General features: G+C 51.4%; 1 long non-coding RNA gene and 1 other non-coding gene across 2 annotated transcripts in view; both read right to left on the bottom strand.

Moving 5' to 3' along the window:
• The window catches only part of LOC102150713 (uncharacterized), a 45,838-nt gene that overhangs the window by 15,806 nt on the left and 8,638 nt on the right, over positions 1 to 21,394 (bottom strand). The gene's annotated exons all lie outside the window — the stretch shown is intronic.
• On the bottom strand, positions 16,096 to 19,915 carry LOC111771768 (uncharacterized). Its single transcript, XR_011433145.1, has 3 exons — positions 19,838 to 19,915; positions 17,132 to 17,242; positions 16,096 to 16,223 (listed from the first exon to the last, which is right to left on the bottom strand). It is a non-coding gene; the product is annotated as an uncharacterized protein (transcript).

A 21,394-nucleotide genomic window follows, 5' to 3' on the forward strand; every position in this document is an offset into this window, starting at 1 on the left:
CGTAGATAAAATGATACTTAACCACCTTCCCTCAACTTATTCTGATTTTCTATTTATCATACTTAATGCTGTTAGCTGATCCCTATAAATGCTCCGAGTTCACTGTGTGTGTGTGTAGATCCACTCGCCCTGCCCTTCCTGCTCCTGTGTTACTAAAAAAACTTTCCCATTATTGTCAGAAATAAAAGTCTCTTAGAGCTGGGAATTCAAGACACTCACTTCTCTCTCTCCTCCTCCCTCTTGCTTCCTCTCTCTCTTTCTTTTTTCCAGAAACTTTTAACAGTAACTTTTTGGCACCTCTGTGTGCAAGGCACTGTCCTGGGACGCATGGAAACGCAGTGTCAGGAAACGCTGCGAGGGAGTGGACACTCGGAGCTCGGGTGTGTGGGTCCCGGACGAGGCTGCGCGGCACAGAAGGTGCTGGCCTGTTTACTCAGCTGTGCCCGGCCCCACGGGGACGCGAGCTCAGAACTCTCCATCCCTCGTCCTGGCCGTGCTGTGTCCAGTGACATGGAAATGAGCACGGCCCACAGCGACAGGAATGTGATGACAAACTGGAAACCTGCAAAGATTTTATAAGCAAAATTCACTGGCACTTTCCCAAGACTCAGAGGTGCTTTCTCAGCCTGCTGAGTCATCCAAGGGAAAGTTAGATAAAAACCGAAACAGACTTACGCAGCTTACCCAAATATACATGTGGGCCTCAGTGTCTGAAATAGAATCAGAGAACTGGCTTTCTTAGTTGGCTCATTCTTTTAACACTTCTCTACAATATGGGGGACCTTAGACAATGAACGTAGTATTTTTATTTTTTGGCCTGGAAAAGGGTCCCAGGACTTCCTGGTTTTCTCCCTGGCTTGACTTTCATCAGAATGTGCAGAGCGAGGCCCCAAGGGTCCTCTTCATGGAAAGCACCACAGCCTGGAAGGGGGGCCAGGAACAGGACACGTTTTTAAAGCTGAAGTTTGGAACTCTGTGTTTTGAAAGCCCTGCAGAACTGGCCACATCTGTAATTTGTTGTAACTACAATTAGGCAGAGCTACAGCTCCACGATGAAATAAACACAATCTAAAGTCGTCAGCAGCCCAACTGGTCGACGCTGCCTGGTCGCCCACGAGAGGCAGGACTGGTTCTTCCTCCAGCCAACCCAAGAAGGGATAAAACTCAGTTATCTGCAAAATCGTGACTCTAGAGTCCTTAAGAACTCTGTCACTCTTACTCCCCAACACAGGACAGTTAGGAAGTTGTGTCTCCATCTGAGGGATGTTTCCAGGAGAGGTTTGGTTTTACACTCTTCCATCAATCTGTGCACCCCTGCCAGGGGTTACAGAGCAGGTTGGCGGAGCTGGGAGAGGTCTGAGACCGTGGAACTGCCACGCAATCGCATGGTGATGGATCCACAGGAGCCTCTTACCACCTGCTCCCTGACACAACCGACTCTGCACCCAGGGACCAAGTCTGGGGTCCCTGCTCACGCTACAGTCAGCCAAGGTGGTGCCTGACACAGGAATGTTGTGGGAGAGGGCCATCGGTCACTACGATGTCAGGTGGCACGGTGGTGATGCTGAATTCCACATGCAGAGAGGCCGCCCCAGCCTCAGGGAAGTCCCTCCTCCACGGAAGCTACCGGGCAGCTTTCTGAAGGATGGTTCCAGAGCGCTACAAGTCTCTGGCTGCTTCGGCGTCTCTCCCACCACCTTGCAGAACAGATGGTCAGATTCCACTGGAGAAAGGAGGACATTAAGCCGGGGAGCTTTCCTTTTTCAAATGGTGTTAAAGAAACTCCACATTAATAGCTGTATCTTTTTTTTCTCCAGAATGACCCATTACTATGATTTTGCCTTAAAGTAGATGGGGAGGAGTTGGCCCATCTTGTGTTTAATGGTCCTCTGAGACATCAGCAACTCTGCTGAGACAGTTAGTGTCAGATTTCTTTGGATTGGAAGTCAGGGATTTCCGAAGGGATTTTTTTCTGCATTTGTGGTTGGCTCTAGAAGTAAATTCCACTGGAGGATTCTGGCAGAGCACCCATCCTGTTAATTGTGAAATAACTGAAAACTCCCCTCCTGATCAGGGCATTGGGAAGGATTTCTTTCCTGGGTGGTTATCATTAAGTATTTCCTTAAGCACCAGTTATGGGGTCTGCTACACAGATGACGGACGGAATCCCAGCCTGGCATGTTAGTGGACGGGATGTGTCGGGGGGAGGTGTGGGGTGAGAGCCACAGGTTTCCTTCTTGCCTGCAGAAAATGTTTTAATAGGAGCAAGTTTTACTTAAATACAATTTATGTAGCATTTTGCCCTGAAGGATTTAAATTTCTTCTCGACCTTGTAAATACCTAAACAGAATTTTTTTACAGTTTCTTTCCATTAATTTCTTCACTATTAATACGTAATTTTTAAAAAAGAAAAAATTGTTTATGATTTCCTAATGTGGACATTAGTTTATGTATTTAATGTGGATAGTCATTTATATAAAATAAAGTATGCTTCCTTATAACACAGTTTGCTAAAAAGAACCTTCCTTTCAAATAATTAGCTTACTTTTTAAAAAATATTTGTTAGTAGACTTAGGAAGCTTATCTAAACTTCTGCAATATGTATTGCTTCTTTTTTTTTTTTTAAGGTGTGCTTTTTTGGTGAGGAAGATTGGCCCTGAGCTAATATCTGTTGCCAATCTTCCGCTTTTCTTATTTTTTCTTTTTCTCCAAAGCCCCAGGACATACTTGTATATCCCATTCTAGCTCTGCTATATGGGATGCTGCCACAGTATGGCTTGATGAGCAGTGCGTAGGTCCACACCCAGGATCTAAACTGGCGAAACCCCAGGCTGCCAAAGCAGAGTGCGCCAAGTTAACCACTTGGCCACTCGGCCAGCCCGTGTAATGCTTCTAAGGAACTCCTTCTCAGTGTCTTCCACCTCACGCTATGTTTGTTCATGTACATCTCCTGGTAGCCACACACCTGTCAGATCAGGGTCCCTGGGAACAGCACCTGTGCAGCGCCCACTGGGTGCCTTCCACACCAGAAAGAGCCCTTCACACAACAAACAGCCAATAAATTGTGAGGTTAACATAAGGAAAATTATGAAAGCTTAGAAACGGGTAGGCAACCTCAGGATTTCTATCTGAGCATAGAAAGTCTTGACTTGCATCAGTTGTTCATAAAAACATTGTTTCCCAATCTTATGTCTTCTTTGGGCCCCATTTAAAGTGAGTTGGCAGTTTCTGGGTACAGAGGACAGTCCATGGGTGGCGGTGGCCTCGAGGGGCTGGTGGGGAGGAAAGCCAGCCCAGGCTGCAGGGTGGCTGCATGTGTCCTATCAACTCATGACCTTCCCTACACCCCGAGTCACATGTTCCCAGGACTCCTCAACCAACAGAATAGAGTTTTAGGAGGACCACCAAAACGACGTGTGTGGAATTACACAGTCCAAAGCTGGCTACGAGGAGGCATCAGTCACAGCTAACTTTTTATTTCAAAATGCATCCCGTTAACTCTGCTGCCGGGCTGCTAAAAGCCAGGTGCAGTATCGCATCTTGGAGGATGTGAAATGTGGAATGTCCTTGTCTCTGTCTCCAAGATTTCTGCAACATGCTTCAAGCAGGAGACACCAGCCACACTTATGCACCAGGTCCTGTGTTGTTTAGAAATGGCCAGGGTGGCTAGGGGGTGGCATCGTCTGTTGAGTCATTAAATGAATAAGTGGGTGTCCTTCCAGAGATCGAGCGACATTAAGCAGAGTCTATTCCACCAGACTACATTCTATAATTTTTAACTTATTTTTCAGGGAGGACCTTCCTAAAAGACGAGGTGAACTGGAACATAACTGCCTACACGCTAGCAATAATAAGCATGTCATTGCTGACGTCTTTTTTGCCAGGCGCTGTTCTCACGTGTGTCATACCACACAAACACGTGTGACCATTCTGTGAGCTGTCGTTTTGCTCAGCTTCCTTTTACAGGAGAGGAAATGAGCTGTGAAGCCACTTCACCAGCTTTGTACGATTAACCAGCCACGCAGGTAGCAAGGGGCAGAGCCAGGAATCGAACCGCAGCCTGGCTCCAGCACCCAGGCTGTGAAGCTGCACGCCCAACGCCTCTGAGATTATTGTTACCAATCCCGACCACGAAGGAGCCAACATCCGCTGCCTCCGTGCTTTGGTTTGATCAGAGCCTACAGACCCTTCCGATGTCTAGCCCGGTGCCTGGTGCATCCTGTCAGCAGACTTCTAGTAACTGCATGCTCCCCCAGGTGTGAGGATGCAGCAGAGGGAGGCAGCCGGAGGCACGCTGCATTGGGACAGGCTGACCTGGCCCTGCCAGCACCTACCCAGCACGCCTGTGTGGGAGTCATCCAGGGGAGTAACAGTGGGTTGAATGATCTGGCAGGACTTGAAGAAGCAACATTGAGAATTTCCTGAAGAAAAGCTTTTATGCAATGGCTATTCTCAAAGTCCAGACTCTTGGGCTGGCAAGTAAGGCACTGAGCCGTCTGCTCTCTCACCCCGGCCGAGGGAGCTGCCCCTCCTCCGCCCGCCGGAGGCACAGAACTGCTCATCTCCCCGGGGAACCAGGCATAGGCGAACACGTGTGTACTGACGACTTAGGGCCTCTGCCACACAATCCTGCTCCTTCGAAGCTGAAGGCCCTGTGGTGCCTTCTCTGCCATTCGCCCTCACGTCCTGTGTCGGCGACCCTGTAGTCTGCATCTGCACAAAATGCCCTACTTCAGCATCACACCCAGTATCATTCCTTAGACGCGTGTGTGTCATCCTTTTCCAGGAGGACGTGGAACTTACGACGGGAAGGTTGCATTAATCGTTCTGTCCTTTGCTGAGTGACGAGTTCGGCAAGGGCATTCAGTAAACGCTTGATTGATGAATGAATGAATGAATGTGAACCAAGGAGACAACAGAAAACAACTCTGCAAACATCCAGATTAAAACACCATATAGGGGCAGGCCCTGTGGCCAAGTGGTTAAGTTCACATGCTCCGCTTCGGTGGCCCAGGTTTGCCGGTTCAGAGCCTGGGCGCAGACATGGCACCACTCATCAGGCCATGCTGGGGTGACATCCCACACAGCACAACCAGAAGGACCCACAACTAGAATATACAACTATGGACTGAGGGGCTTTGGGAGAAAAAAAAAGAGAGCAAGATTGGCAACACATGTTAGCTCAGGGCCACTCTTCCTCACCAAAAAAATGATATAATTTTAAAAACAAAATAAAACAGAAAAGCCCACCATATAAAAGCGAGTTCTTAAGCTCTACCAAGGATGCCACACACTGAGGTATTATCAATGAAATATGGTATCGCTCACAAAATACGTTCTTTTTTAAAAGGGATGGGTGGTTTCCTCTGGATGTTGGAGTAGAGATAGCTTTTATCACCTTCAGTATAACTATGCCGAGTTTCTATATTTTCTAAAATAAACATATACTGGTTTGATAATTATAAATTAGAGGGTTGCTCCAGGCCCAGCCCAGCAAAGTGTCCCCCCTCCCCCCCCCCGCCCTGAGCTCGGTCCAGGAGAGCAGGCCTCAGACCCACCGGCCTTCAGGAGGATGCAGAAGGAGAGAGGCCTCAGACCTACCGGCCTTCAGGAGGATGCAGAAGGAGAGAGGCCCTTGTCTTTTGGGCCATGGAGCAGGAATCAAGGGAAAGCTGGTCTTCAGCAGAAGAAAAGAAAGCAAAATCTCAGCAAAAATCTAGGGGGAGGGGCCCACCTGGTGGCACAGCGGTTAAGTTCACATGTCCCATTTCTGAGGCCTGGGGTTTGCTGGTTTGGATCCTGGGCGCAGGCCTAGCACCGCTCATCAAGCCATGCTGTGGCAGGCGCCCCACATACAAAATAGAGGAAGATGGGCACGGATGTTAGCTCAGGGCCAATCTTCCCCAGCAAAAAAAGGAGGATTAGCAGTGGATGTTAGGTCAGGGCAGGGAAACCAAAAAAATCTAGGAGGAGACCCCTGGACTGAGTTATACCCACTGCCAGCTTCAGCCTCGGCTTCTGAGGCATGGGAGCTAGTAATTCCATTTCTGGCTTAAGCTAACATGAGTAGGATGCTTGTGCCTGGAAACTAAATAATTCTGACCCAGATCAAATACCTATGTCCCTAGGTTTCCCTGGGGATTAGATGGGACGTGTATAAAGAGCTTGGCGCAGCACAGGTCCTGGCCCCTGGTTAGCATGCATGAGGGAGAGCTCCCCCCCGGAGAACGATGCAGTTCCCAGTCACTCAGAGCCCCTAACGGGATAGAAACAGCACCAGCAACCCCACCCACGTGCGTCCAGACAAGCCCTGGCGCCTTGGTGGTGACCCTCACATCGCTTTCTCAACCATTCATACAAAGAGTAGGAGAATCACCACGATCTTCGTTCAACAGATGAGAAAGTGCTGGACGCCCAGCAATATGAATGACTGGTCTCAAAAGACCAAGCAACAGACCAAAAGCAAAGTCGTCTTCTCCTGTCTCCCATCTCTGGAGCACTTCACAGGTGGCCTCGGGAAAAGCGCCTGAGACTATCGCAGCTGCTCCCTGAGTCAGCTGGCCCGTGAGTTCCCAGGGGTTGACTCCTGCTGGGCAGGAAGTTAGGAAGCTTGGTTGAAGGCTCAGATTCCAGCCCCAAGGTCTCCACCCCGAGGATGAGGGCTCCCATCTCCGTGGTCATCTTCGCCACGCGCTGTGAGGAGGGGTGCCTGCGCCCTCAGCCCTTACCAGTTACCAGCTCTCTGGAGGAAGCTGAAGCACAGCGTGGAGATTAAATTTACACTAATCCAGCTGAACAACTGGGCCATGGACACTGGTTGAATAGATTACTGCTTGCTTCCTTCATCACATCAGGGGTTATTATTTTTAATCCAAAGGTTCTGAGATGCACGCAGTGTCAGAGCTTCCTGGCTCACAAGACGCTCCTCTGCAGGTGAGGCGATGGTGTACCCGCAGGTACCACACTGGGAAGAGGAGGAACCCAAGCCCACGGCTGATGTGCTCAAGGAAGCGCCGTGGCTTCAGACGCCATCAAAGCAAGGTCACGCAGACAGCCACTCACTGGTGCCGCCTTGTTTCTAGTTACCGCACGTCCTGTGCCCACTGCAGTCACAGACGGAAGAACTGAGAGAAAAATGGATGAGAGTAAATGTGTGTATTCATTCCGAAGAGTCTCCAGGTTCAATGAGTGAAATTACGCTGCAGGCTTCTGAAAGTGCCTTCGGGGTGCCAGCTCGGAATATTCTGAAATAGGAAGAGAGTCCTTTTCCTTGGGGCTCAAGATTCAAGGATTAGTGATTTAGCCAAACGAAGTGTGAACGCTGATTCTACATAGAATCACTGAGACTCTGAAGAGAGACATGAATTGCAAACTATCCTGAAATTTTTACCTGTGAGATCCAATTCTAAGCAATATTTGGGTAAACTTGACTATTTTAAAATAAATGGGGGGGGGGGGGGCCTGCCCAGTGGAGCAGCTGCTAACTTCGGTGGCCCGGGGTTTGCTGGTTCGGATCCTGGGTGTGGACCTACATACCGCTTGTCAAGCCATGCTGTGGCAGGCGTCCCACATAGAAAGTAGAGGAAGATGGGCACAGATGTTAGCTCAGGGCCAGTCTTCCTCAGCAAAAAGAGGAGGATTGGCAGCAGATGTTAGCTCAGGGCTAATCTTCCTCAAAAAAAGGAAAGAAAAAGTAAATAAAATAAATCTGTTTTATGCATCCACTGAAGTCAAAGCTGAGTGTCCTACTGGTGATGGAAAGCTGGAGTCAGAAATGAGAGATTTCCTGGGCTAAATAAATCCCACAATTTTCCACAATGGTTCAATCTGTTGAATTCCCATGGACACCTCAATGTTGATAATTAACAATATTCACTCATTTGCTCATTTATTGCATGGATATATATGGAACACCTATGATGTACCAGGAAGGGTGCCAGGCACTAAGAAGGAGCAAGGAATCAACCAGACTCGGTCCCAGCCCCGCCCCGAGCATGTGGTCTAGTGAGAAAGGCAAGACTTAAGCCACGACACGAATTCTAGCGGGTTACAAACTAGGGTGAGTGCTGTGAAGGAAGTGGGAACCAGATCCCGAGAGATGAGGACGGAGGACCAGATTTCCACTCTGGGATCAGGTAAGACTCCTCTGAGAACATGAGTGTATGCTGAAACCCGAGAGAAGAGAGGGAGTTCGCCAGATAATGGGGGTAGAAGAGACAGCAGGACGACGTCCTTCCCATGGGGACAAGGTTGACCAGTTCCAGGAGCTGAAGGAGGCTGACGGACTCAGGAGCCCTGTGGGGTCAGCAGGACCTGGGGCCAGGCCCACGGAGTCTTGTCACCTTAATTATACTGGGAACCCACTGATGGTTTGTGAAGATGAGAGGACAGTAACGTGACCAGTCTTGCGTCCTTTTGTACAAAAAGAACGGATTAAACTACTTTTAGACTGGTTTTGTATCATTGCCCAAACGACCACCCACGTTAAAATGAATGAACTAGATCGACATGTATCAATATGAATATGTTTCGGATACAATTTTGAATTTTTGAAAGTTTGTAGTTTGCAGAAAGATACTGTATAAGACCATATATGTACGTTTTTAAACATGAAAAAGATACTCTATGTTGTTTATGGAAGTGTGAAAAGGACAGGCATGAATTCTGGTAAAGAAGTTGCTTCTGAAGAAGGAAGGGAGGACTTCCCCCAGCTTCCCCTGCACTGTATCATTCAGTTTCTTAAAGATTTAAAGCATAAATGGCAAATAATAACAGGTATTAAATCTTACTGGGATACATGAGCATTTCGTTGATCACATTGTTTATAGTATTTGAGATATTTTACAATTTGCAATTTAAAATATCATTCTGTAAGTTTAAGTAGCTACCAGTGTTTATCAATTAAATAGTTAATCTGGCCCACTACCGAAAACTAATAGGCCAAATATCCTTAAACATAAAGAAGTGGAGTTAACCCCTAGGTCATCATACTCTTGTTTCTTTATTCTTAGTGCTGGGGTAGTTGAGGAACTTATTCAGGATGCTTAAAGTTCTAGTCAAATTGAAATATGGGGAATTTATATAAAAACTCACACTTTGTAATTTTTACAGTTCTAAGCTCTTGGTTTTATACGAGGGAGCCTAGGCCAAGATCAGACACCAGGTGCTCACAGAGCTGAATTAGAAACAAGCAGATACCCCAACCCAGTGTCTTTCCATTAATCTCACTAGTTAATATACCATTGTTGGTATAAATTGAAAATATTGGAGAAACCCTCCTCTCCAACTTCTGTTCTGTTTCAGTTTGGTTAAGACCTAACAAAACGAGTGCCATCTTTCCTCCCCCACTGAACCTGCACCGTCAACACGTCAGCACAGTTCTCAAAAAGACACTGTTATTTAACTCGTACCTCCTCTCCAGGCCTAGCAGTTACTGAGCAACAAGCATGAACCGCTTTAGGACCAGGAAAAACCTGCGGTCTGGTTCATATAATTACAGCCGTGCAGAAGGGCGCCTCCCCTTCTGATGCCCGGAGAGGAGACGCCTGGCATGGATGAGAGAGGCTGGCGGAGAGATGAGGGAGAAAGACGATGGAATGTATCCAAACTCGACTCATGGTGGCGTGTTCTTAACCAATGAGGATGACTCAATGGGAAAGGCGGGTGGACGAAATGATCATTGATCGGTTATCGGTGGTGGTATTTTAGCCATTATTTTTGAAGCAGAAATCAAGACCAATATTCTGACAAGTCTGGGTTCACCAATGTGAGCCAAAAAACAGACCTTCCACATCAGGATGGTCCTGACAGGGCCGGTATGAGAGTGGATGTCAAAACTAAATGTTTGTAACTGTATCTGAGACTGAATCTGAGGAAGCTTTGTGTTATTATTTGCTGTCTCTGCAAACTCTTTTAACATCTGACTAAATATGGTTTACAGATGAAGGTCACCACCATATTGATTTTTATTGCATTTTGTTCCTAAAATGTGGGTTAGGAATTAATGGCTGTGGTGAGTTCAGGATGTGAGCAGACACTTCAGTCTCACAAAAATGATTCTTCTAGAAAACGATGCTCCTACTTTGGCAAATCCCGCAGTCAGCCACCTAAGTTAAAGCTCAGGGAAGACTGTGACTTGTGTGTATGGTGGTGAGGCAGCCGGACAGCATCTCCCGGGCCGTCTGTCCAGGGTTTGAAGTTCCACGAAGAGGTGGAAACTCCCTGGGTGCACAGGGCGGTTTTGAAGCAATGAAACCAGGCAGCGACGGGGTCTGGCAGGCCTGGTCCCGTCGTCTCTGTGCAGAACCTCAGCACAGCTCCGTCTCCGTTCCGATGTGCTGCTGACGGCATGTCCTCACCGAGGTAGACGGACACCTCACAGAGGAGCCGAAGGGCGCTCCTGCTGTCCGTGCTGGGCCTCCTCTCACCACGCAGCCTGCTTTGGCTGCCGGCCCCTTTCCCTTTGGGGGGGTCTCTGGGGAGCAGCCCTGCCCCTCACAGCTCAGCCCTCAGCAACAGCAGCTCCTCCAGGAGCTTTGATGTTTCCAGAAGCTTCCATGGACTCTAGGACACACTTTGGGTACCACTCAGAGCGCAAGAACACAACGCTTTATCAAACTGCACCTCCTGGGCCTCCTTCACTCACAAGCGTGTGGTCTCCTACGCATGCTGGCGGTGCCTCGAGACTCCACAGGGTGCACTCTGCACACACGAGCTCTCGGGGGACACGCTCATTAGACAATCTGGTCACCCTGTCGAAACCCAGCCTCACCCAGAGCATCAAGTGCTCAGCGACTCAGACCCGGGCCCCACTCCTGGAAAACCAGGGATGTCTCCAGGCACTCAAGGACACACACGCTGTCCAGAGCCTTCTCAATCACAAGATGTTGGAACAAGACGCAAGGCGCCTGATCAATAAATTACATTATATTCATACACAGTCGTTAAAAACCACCTTCCCAATGTTTCTAAGGATGTGTGAAAAGGCTTCAACCAAACAATAATTTAAAGACCACGTCACAAAATAGCACACGCCATTTAAAAAGAGAGAGAGAGAGGTGTGGGTGTGTGTGTGTCTGTATATACACACACACGGGGGAAAACATGGGAAAAAAAACCCTGAGAAAAATACCAAAAAGTTTAAAAGACATGTTGATAGTGAGAATAGGAGTGATTTCTTTTTTCATAATTTTGGTATCTTCAAATTAAATCTATATTCAACATGTATTACTGTTAGAATAAAAAAAATCATACATATACACGTCTCTCTGGTGCCTGTGTGTATATCCATGCACATGTGTGTGTACATGTGTGCACATTCACGTGTATGTCTGCATGTGTGTGGTTTAGTTGGGCCCCAAAAAGAGGAGTGCTCAGTAGAAAAATATGGTAAAACCAAGGCCCCCTCATATCTGCAGGCTATTAGGCACAGAGTCCTGAAAGTGAAGCATCAATTTTAAAAATCAAATTGAGCTAAATCCTGGGCCTGATTTAGGTTATAGGTTTGAAGAAAAAATTGTTGCCATTCAAAACCTGCTGTATCTCAGTGTGTCCGCAGTCTCGGGTTTGACCAGCCCCAGAATCCTTCCCCAAACTCAGAACGTTGGAGTTGAAAGAGGCTGGAGAGAGCATCCTTCCCCCGCCTGTCACAAAAACAGGATGAAATTAACACCCAGAGAGGTTAAGCGACCTGCTCAAGGTCACACAGCTAATTAGTGTTGATACTTACTTAGAACCAGGATCCCGGTGGCCCCTTTTTTACTACACTGCGCTATCTCAATTCCAGAAATATGAAACAGACGAAGAACAAATGTAAGATCCAACAATTGGTAAAGATTTCTACAAATTCCATGACACAGCAGAAGACACAGTAGATGCCCTTCTGGTGGTCAGGCTGGGTAGACTGTCGACGTCACGCTGACAGCTCTCTGATGTGTGTCTGCTCCTGCTGCTGCCTCCCGGACATGGCAATAAACAGGACACGTGCAAAGATGCTGCCCATGCCTCTGTGCTCATCCTGTTTGCTATCCAACGTCACCTCTGGCTGTCGGGGGCTCCACGGCAGCGACAAGAGCCTCTCAGTTCACACAGATCATGTCACAAGGCCCCAAGGCCACCACAAACCCACTCCTGGGGCCACGTGGAAGCAGCCTGAGATCCCCGATTGCAACCTCTCATGATGCCCGGGGGGGCCCTTGGGGGCACCATGACATGAGCAAGAGGCCGCAGCTGCCCCAGTTCCCCGGAAAAGCTTCCCACTGGTGCTTCCCCTCATTCCGTGTGGCACACAAATAGGGCCTCATCTTTATCTCAACGTTCTCCCCAAAACACCAAGCCTTGCATCAGGTCTCATGAATACAGTGAATGGGAGGAATGCTCGCATTAAAAGTGAACCGTGGTGCTGTCTGTCTGACACAAAAGAAATGAAGATATTGTTCTTTATTTTATATCTTGACTTCGACATCAAAATGATTATATATGGCTCAAAATGTTTAATCGTACTTCCTTATTCAATCAACGAGTGATTTCCTTCTCCTCTCGGAAGAGCGGGAGTTTGCGCACCGGAGCGGCTTGTGCCAAGTGACAGAATGAATAAACGGCCAAGCCGTCACTGAAACTGATGCGCGAGCCTGTCGCTCCAGTCGTGGTTCATATTTGCTCTCTGACCCTGGGACGTAACGCCACACGCACACCTGTCTTCCCTGGCCCAAGGACCAGGGAGGTGAGCGCCCCTATGCCACGGAATCTCCATCCACCAGGGACTGGGAAGCCACAGGCCTTTTGGTGGACACAACCTCTAGAACTGAGCTGCCCAGAGCCCTTTATCACTCAGGCTTCTGTCTCATTGAGGAACTTATTCAGTCATTCAACAAACAGGTAACAAGAGCCCGCTATCTGCTAGGCACACTTCCAGGCCAAGGAGACAAGAGCGAGCAGGACACGAGGAACCCTGGAGGTAAGGGTCCCATGGTGGGGATGCCTGCCTTTTGTAGGAGGTGCTGTAAGCTGAAGGTTTCTTAATAAATCGGCCACCGAGCCCCAGTGAATGCTCCACACAGACGCACGGTGCCAGACACTGGGATGCGCCGTGCACGGGACAGGCGCAGAACCTGCCCTCGTGGAGATTCTGGCCTAGGGAAGACGACGGCGGCCTTCGCTATTATCCGTGATGGCGTGAATGACCAAAAACCTGAGATATACCGTGGAAGGTGGGAGGATAACAGGCCAGTGACCCCCATACCTGAAGGGAAGCTCGTCGGAGGGAGCAAAGCTTCTGCTGAGATGGACAGGACAAGCAGACCTGATGGGAGGAGGCAGGAGACAACGCTGAGGGCCGCACATGCCACACCCAGAGAGCGGCTTCAGTCCCCGCTGGCTCGTGGACAGCAAGGAGGAACAGGAGCTGAGGGGTGATGGCCGGGTTGTGCGGGGCCGTGGCACGAGGTAGTTTCTGGGGTGGCCCCACTGGTCCAGCCCGATGGTCTGCTCCTCTCACAAGATGTTCACTCCCCCAGAGTGTCGGGATGTATATCCAGTCTTCATGAACCAAGAGGCCTGCGGCTGTGGTGAAGTGAGGCCGTGGAACGTGGCAGTGCAGCCTCCTCCTGGCTGTCTTCCTGTGTGAGGACCCGCAGCTTGGATTCCCTGTGCCAACACGTAAGAGATCGGGTGGCACCAGAGTGCCCAGCTGGAGAGACCACAGAGACGATGAGCGATGCCCCGCTCTTTGCGTGTGCGGCCCGGGTTTCAGAAGAGCCTGTGAGCTTTTCTCAACTGACTCTGAGCGACTGTTCCTGCAAAGCCTGCCCAGATTGCAGATGTGTGACCAAAATAAACTGTTGCTTTAAGCCAGCACGTTTTGGAATGATTGGTTATGCACCCCACCTGGAATTGGGGTGCTGCCATAACGGAAACCGACACGTGCAGTGGCTTCCCAGCTGGGCAGCAGGCACAGTCAGAATGGCCTTGAGGAGTCCGTGACAGACGGAAGAGGGAAGCGAGGACAGGGTTCCCGGGCCCTTGGGATGGAGCAGCAGAGAGCCTGGCAGCACTGGGGCCTGCACTAAAGCAGAGAACACGACTGGACTGAACGGACTGGATCTCGTGGAGATTTCCAGGCGGGCTCTTGGGCATCCTGCCTGTGAGCCTTTTCTCGATGACGTGATAAAATGAGAGAGGAGAGAGAAGATCTGAAAAAGGAATCGTTCGGTTCTCAAGTGAGACTTGGAGCAAATATAAAGAAACCGGGCCTTGCTGGGTTCAAAATTAAAACTGGTTCTTTTTCCCAGCCTCTCCACGATTGCCAGATTAAGAAAGGGCTTCAGAGCACAGATCAAACCCAGGAGGCACAATCAGATCGCCTAAGACCTCATCAATGCCTGACAGGGTGCTGCAGAGAAGGGCCAGACAAAAGGCCCCCTGAGGATCTTAAGGGCATGCCTGGCAGATGCTCATCAATAAATAATAGAACTTCAGGAATTTAAGGACATTTTTTCACAGCAGCCTTGCAGGAAGTCTAAAGTAGAGAAAGGACTTATGTTAATGAGATTTGTGGGTGTAGCTTTTGTCTAATGGCATGAATCCCAATAGATCCATAAAAAACCCACAAGGCTTTTAAGATAATTATACAGGAAGAAACAATGCCAGCTTGGACTAAATGGGACAGAGACAGCGCAAAATGAAAACAGGAAGCAGGCAGAGAAAACCACTCGGCTGCAAACACCAGGCATGTCTTATGGAAAAGGAAGGATGACTTGGAGAGCAGATCCAGGAATCCAGAAGGCAGAGCCAAGAGCAATGGAAAGTCATTCCCAGGAATTACAACCAAGCCCCATCAAGGAACTGCCAACTTGAGCCGGACTGCAATCCGGGGTTGCCACGGGCCAGAGACCACTGAGTGCCTTCCACATTCCCCTTTTGAACAGGAGGGTTGTGATGCTTAATTATATATGTCAGCTTGGCTGGGCCATGGTACCCAGATAATTGCTCAAACAACAGTCTACATGTTGTTGTGAGGGTATTTTTTAGCAGAGATTAACATTTAAATCGGTAGACTTGGAGTGAGGCAGATTGCCCTCCCTATTGCGCGTGGGCCTCATCCAGTCTAACACTGAGGTCCTCCCAGGTAGAGAGAATTCCAGACAGACGGCCTTCCGACTCGAGCTCCAGCATGAGCTGTTGCCTGGGTCTCCCGCCTGGCAGCCCACCTGCCAGATTTCAGACTTGCCAGCTCCCACAATCACACAAGCCAACACGTGGACATAAATCTCTCTCTCTCTGTATAAATATGTACAGCCTAGTGGCTCTGACCAACACAAGACTCCATAGCACTTACCCTAGGCCTGCCCATCACTGCATGTTGGGTATCTGGGGAAGACATCCTCTCTTTGGTGTGTGGGTATGTGTCCTGAACCTGGAGCCCAAAACTGACACCACACCATGCGAGGGTGAGCTTTGGGGATCTTGGTGCAGGGGATCACGTCATTACACATGGAAGGGATGTGAATTTCCTGGTCAGAGAGCGGACTGTGGCAAATTGTATTTTCCAAAGACGGCGCCTTGGATGTATCCTGTTCAGCATGATCTTAGCATGTGAGGTGACATTCCTCCACTGAGAGCTGGGGTCCATGTCCCCTCCCCCGGAATCCGGGCAGGCCTGTGACTGCAAGGGAAGTGACACAGTACGGCTTCTAAGGCCAGTCAGGAAAGGGGTGCTGCTTCCAGCTGGGCTCTATCGTCTCAGGACACGGTCCTGAGTCACCGCGAGTCAACGCGTAAGAGTCCAGCCGCACTGAAGCTGCCCCTGGAGAACGCACACGGGGAGATCAGAGAGCGAGCAAGCGGCCTTCCGGGGCCTCAGCGCTCCAGCCCCTCCTGTCTGGATCAGCCCGGCCCAGACCTCAGACGAGTGAGTCAGCGAGCCCTGGGGTGGTGCAAGCTCGTAGCCTCCAGTCTGCCCCACGTCACACTCAGCAGCATGGAGGTGAGCGGTGCCCACCCCCTACTTGGCCTGTGGACCTGTCAGCAAAATAAATGGTCTTGTTTTTAAGCCACTTAGGCCATTCAGGCAGCCATCACAAAAATGCCATGGAGTAGGTGGCTTGTCAACAACAGATATTTATTTCTCACAGCTCTGCAGGCTGGGAAGTCCGAGATCAGGGTGGCAGCATGCTTGCGTGAGGGCCCTCTTCCAGGTCGCAGACTTCTCGCTGTGTCTCACACGGCTGAGAGAGAACAAGCTCACCCAGTCTCTTCTTACAAGGGCATTAAACCCATGCAAGTGGGCTCCTCCCTCACGACCTAATCCCCTCCCTTTGGTCCCACCTCCAAACACCGTCACGTTGGGGGTTAGGACTCAACGTATGAATTTCAGTGGGAGATAAATGCTCTGTCTGTGGCAGCCGCCAAGTTTGTGGGGTGGTTTGCAGAACCACCATATTAACTGGAAGAGGGTCTTATGACCCACACAAGAACTGTGGACTGCAGCCCACGATGGTGGGAAGCGACTGACGCCCAACATAATAAGATTTATGTTTGTAAATAACCACTCTGTGCATGAGAAACTGGCCAGAGGGGAAAGAGCGATGTGTAGAGGCCAGAGGGAGACTTCCGCACCAGTGAAACCATCCCAAAGGCAGTGGCTCCGACAAAGCCTGCAGATCTGGTATCTACACGCTCAAAGCCCCACGACTCTGGGACTCCATAACCAAACAGTAAGAATAGCGTCAGCCATTGGTACAGTGGCTATCAGCCGATGAAACATTTCATCTACCTCATCCTATTTAATGATTTCCCTTTGTGATTCAGTAGATCTCAGTTCTGTAGAATTAATCCACATCCTAACCCATCAAGCCCTGAAGTGTAAAGCCCCATCAATTACATAAAGGAAACGCCCCAACTAATTTAGTAATAAAACTATATTATGTGACAAATAGGACACTCCACTCTAGGTGCTCCTTGCCAGCCTCCCTTACACTTTCCAATGGGCCCTACTCCTCACCACAGGGCCTTTGCATGTGATCTCCCTTCCTATCCTTCAGATGCTTTTGTAATTGTTTCTTTTCCTTCAGAGCTCTGGTCTCGATTGTTATCACACATGAATCAACATGATTATATAATTAATGCCATTTACCTTATTAGAGTCTAGGCTGCAAGGGGTAGGGGACGGGGTCTATTTCACTCGCCATTGTATCCCCAGCACCTGGAACACTGCGTGACCCGAGGTAGACATTCAACTCTATTTCTGAAAGAAGGAAATTAATTTTTAATCCGTCCAACATTGCACAGGACATGCAACAGTTTCCATTTCCAAGGCATTGTTTATCTTACTTTAATATCCTTTCTAGCAGAAGCTGGATTTTGGCAAAAGGTAAACTCCTAGAAATTTTTATTTTATTCCAAAAGTTACTGCTCATCGTTCACAATTTCGAAAATATGTGCTGGGTACCAACACTATAATTTTAGCATAATTACAATAATTGCAAGAGAAAAACCGAAATCCAGGCCACAATGGGGACAATCATCCCGTGAACTCCAGGGGAGAGCAGACATCACCCTGGGTCACGGGGGCAAGATGTTCAAAATGCCACAGCTGGCTCCTGTTCCGCCAACCGGCCGCCTCCCCAGGCCCCTCCGCAGCCCATTCGGCAGTGGTCCTCCTGCGTCACACAGCCTGGGGGGTGCGGGGCCGAGGGGCATCACAGCTGCCGCAGGAAGTCCTGCGAGGCTATTACTCGTGAGCCATTTATGCTGTTGGTATTTAGAAAACTGAAATGTGATCCCAGATGGCACGTTCCGAGCTTGGAGAGCCTCTCTGTCTCAGTCTAGGGACAAACACGCCAAAATCATATTTTAAGCTAAAAAGAGACCTTCTGCTCTCCCATTGCCAAGCCTGCCTCTTGTCTTGGGATGTATGCAAATAGAATCAGAAGCAATAGAGACTGTCTGAAAAGATGTTCAAAGATGCAGGGTGGTCTCACCACCACAGTTTCAGATTCTTCCATCTCCCAGTGACAGGCAAAGTGCTCTGAGGGTCCCCGTAGGGCCGTCCCTACATGCACGCCCAGGCACTAGGAAGGCAAGACGACCGCATAGAAAGTCAGGCTGCCTGGGGATGTATTTAGTCCTGTTCTAAGATGACAACATTTAACTCGTTTTTTCCCCCTCTCCTCCCAAGCCCAAGATTGCCTTCAACACTATAAGCAAAATCTTTTAACTCTTTTCATTCTGTGTGTTCTAACTATATTACCAGCAATCCCAGTGCAATTGCCATTAAAAGCTCAAAAAGCTTTTTATCTCATTATAATTATGGCGTAGTTACACCCAGAAGCGAGAGACGGAAGGCCCCAGGCAGGCTGCCCCGGAGCACGTCAGAGGCCAGGGAAAGCCCTTCTGCGCTCCAGGCCGCCCACAGGAGTTTCTAAGAACAGGGCGCCATTAGCTGAGGATACAGGGCTCAAGGGCGACCCCGCATCCACGAGCGGTTCCTAATTACAGTCCGAGGAACGGCTGTTTAATGAGAAATGGAAGGAGGCGCCGAGAACAGGCCAGGAACAGAGCGAACTCTTGGTTCACTCGGTGCTGGAGGGGACGTGCAGGAATTTGAAATCTGACGGTAACGGGCCTTGAGCGGTTTCAGTAGAAATGAAGCTTCATACACTGGTTTGTTCTTTTTCTTTTCCCTTAGAATAGATATGGAGCGGGGGGGGGGAGGTGGAGAGAGAGAACATCGTTCCGTAGGAACCCAAGAGGTGGTGGAATTTTTTAAGATCTTTCTTATTTACTGTTAGGGGAGCAGCCACGCCTGAGCAGAGGGAACCCCCCCCCCGAAGCCCGCCCAGACCCGCGCAGGAGGGGGCTCCCCAGCCCTGGGGCGGGGTCGGGGGGGGGGGGGGCTGGAGGTGCGGCTGGCAAGTGAGTTTAAACTCCACTCCAGACATCTTTAAGTCGCTGGTGTGGGGTGAGCTAGTCACACGCGGTGTTTATTTAAATGCTCCTTTTTATACCCCCGCCCCCATCGTGATGTCAGGCACGTTCAAACACAGGCGACGGCACTGCATGGGCGGACTGGCTCGGTCAGTGGGGCACAGGTTCCGTGAAAAGAAAGCGTTCGGTATTCACTAGCCCCGCACCCCCTACCCCCGCCCCGCACGAGCTCCGAGCAATCCAGGGCAGGCCCTGGGGGTCCGGCCCGCGGCCGCCGGGCGCACAGAAGGGGCGATGGGGGAGAAATCGTGCGGTGCCAGCGGACACGCGGCCCGGCCTCTGGCCAAGCCGCCAGCACGTCCCTCCCCTCCGCGCGGGCCCAGGCCGTGCAGAGCACAGGCCCAGGCCAGCCCCTCGGAGGAGGGGGACCGGCCGGCCTCCGCCAGCCGCAAACGTGGCCACGGCGCCCGGGGGCCGAATCCCCAAAGCACGCTCGGCCCGGCGGCGGGGGCGCGGGGAGCGCGGGGGCCTGGCTCCGGCGGGGCTGGGTGCGCAGACACCGATCGGCGGCCGGGGCCGTGTCCTCGGAGGTGGTCCGCGCGGGCGCAGCGCGGGGCTCGTCCTCGAGACCGAGCGCGGTAGCCCGTCCCCCTCGCCACCCGCTTCCCGGAGGAGGGCACTGGGGGATCCCCGTGGGCTGGCCCCCAACGCTGCACGCGGGCGCCCGGGGAGGGACGGAGGCCGCCCACGCCACTCCCCCCACCCCCACCACGAGCAGGGCCACCCCGCGGCCACCTCCTTCGCCCCCGCGGCCACTTCCCCCGCCTCTGCGCTAGTCCCCGCCACCCGCTGCCCTTATCCTCCGCCTCCGGGGGCGCCTCGCCGCTGCCTTCCCCTTGGGGCCCACCCCTACCTCGCCGCTCTGCGCCTCGCCCTCCACCCCGGCGCCCACCCGAGCCCGGGACGCGGAGCCCTCGCCGGTGGTCTCCGGCGCGCATGCGCATGGGCCTCTTCCCGCGCACCTGTGCGAGCGCCGGGGCTGGGGCGGCCGCCTTCCGCGCACCTGTGCGAGCGCCCCGCGGGCTGCTTAGCATCTTCCCGCGCGCCGGCGAGCGCCCGGGGCTCCTCCGGCTCCTGCCCGCGCGCCCGTGAGCGCGCGGCCGCCCCCGGCTCCGCGAGGCCCCCTACGCCCCGCCCGGGCAGCGCTCTCCCCCACCCCGCGGGGGTCGGCGGCGGGCCCGGCACTCACCCGCGTCCTGGAGGCCCCGCGGCTCCGAGGAGCACGCCCGGGCGGCGGGGCGGGGCGGAGCGGGAGGGTGCGCGTGCACACGGGCGTGCGCACGGGCGGGCGTGCAGGCTCGGGCTGGAGCGCCCCGGCGCGGCCGCGGGGCCCGTGCGCCGAGGGGCTGCGGTTCCGCGGGGGCTCCCTCTCGGCGCCCCCGCTCCCTAACCCTGTCCAGGGCGCCGGCGTTCCCGGAGACGCGGGGGCTCGAGGAGAACAGCGGCGCCCACTGGCGGCACGTCGCCTGCACACGCGGCGGCCCCCCTCCCGGGGGGCGCGGACCGAGCTGGCCCCGGGCTGGTGGGCCTGGTCAAGACAGTGTTTGCAGCCCCCACCTCTCCACGCATGCCAAAGGCCTCGCTCGTTTGTGTCCTACCACCACCCCTCACCCACTACAAAACCGTGAAATAATGGAATTTGGTGTTTATATGTTTTTGTAAAATCAGGGACCATGCGTTGTTGACATTTAATGGTTAAAAACGTATTGCCCTCCTCCTTATGGATTCCAGAATAAAAAGAAAACCACCCAGAACACTAAAGTTGACGAAACGTTGAAACTTCTTGTATCTAGAAATGTGGCCTCCAGCTGCAGACGGAGCGCAGAGCCACGGTGGACCCTGCGAACCCCACGTGGGAGTGAGGGGCAGACCCCCAAGGCCCGCCGGTGCCGAGGGACGGAATCTCCTCTGACGGAAGCTGCTTTTCGTGCCTGCACACAGCTGCTTCCTGCCAGCTTCAGTTCTAATTAAGACTGGACCCCTGATGGTAAATGCTATTTTTAAAGGTTTTGTTCAAAATAATGATGACTAGATTTCCACAGGCACAGCCTGAGCCTTTACTTTTTTTTTTTTTAAGATTGGCACCTGAGCTAACATCTGTTGCCAATCTTCTTTTTTTCTTCTTCTTCTCCCCAAAGTCCCCCAGTACATAGTTGTATATTCTAGTTGTAGGTCCTTCTAGTTGTGGCATGTGGGACACCACCTCAGCGTGGCCTGGTGAGCGGTGCCATGTCCGAGCCCAGGATCTGAACCAGCTGAAACTCCGGGCGCAGAAGCAGAGCGCCCAAACTCAACCACTCGGCCACAGGGCCGGCCCCCCTTTTGGAAAATTTTGCTTTCAATGGTCTTTGCCAGTTAAATGTATGAGTCCCTCAGATTTCAGTACCAGAGCTATACCCTGAGAACATCC

Source organism: Equus caballus, chromosome 27 (genome assembly GCF_041296265.1).
Source record: "Equus caballus isolate H_3958 breed thoroughbred chromosome 27, TB-T2T, whole genome shotgun sequence".
NCBI classification, from domain to species: Eukaryota; Metazoa; Chordata; class Mammalia; order Perissodactyla; family Equidae; genus Equus; species Equus caballus.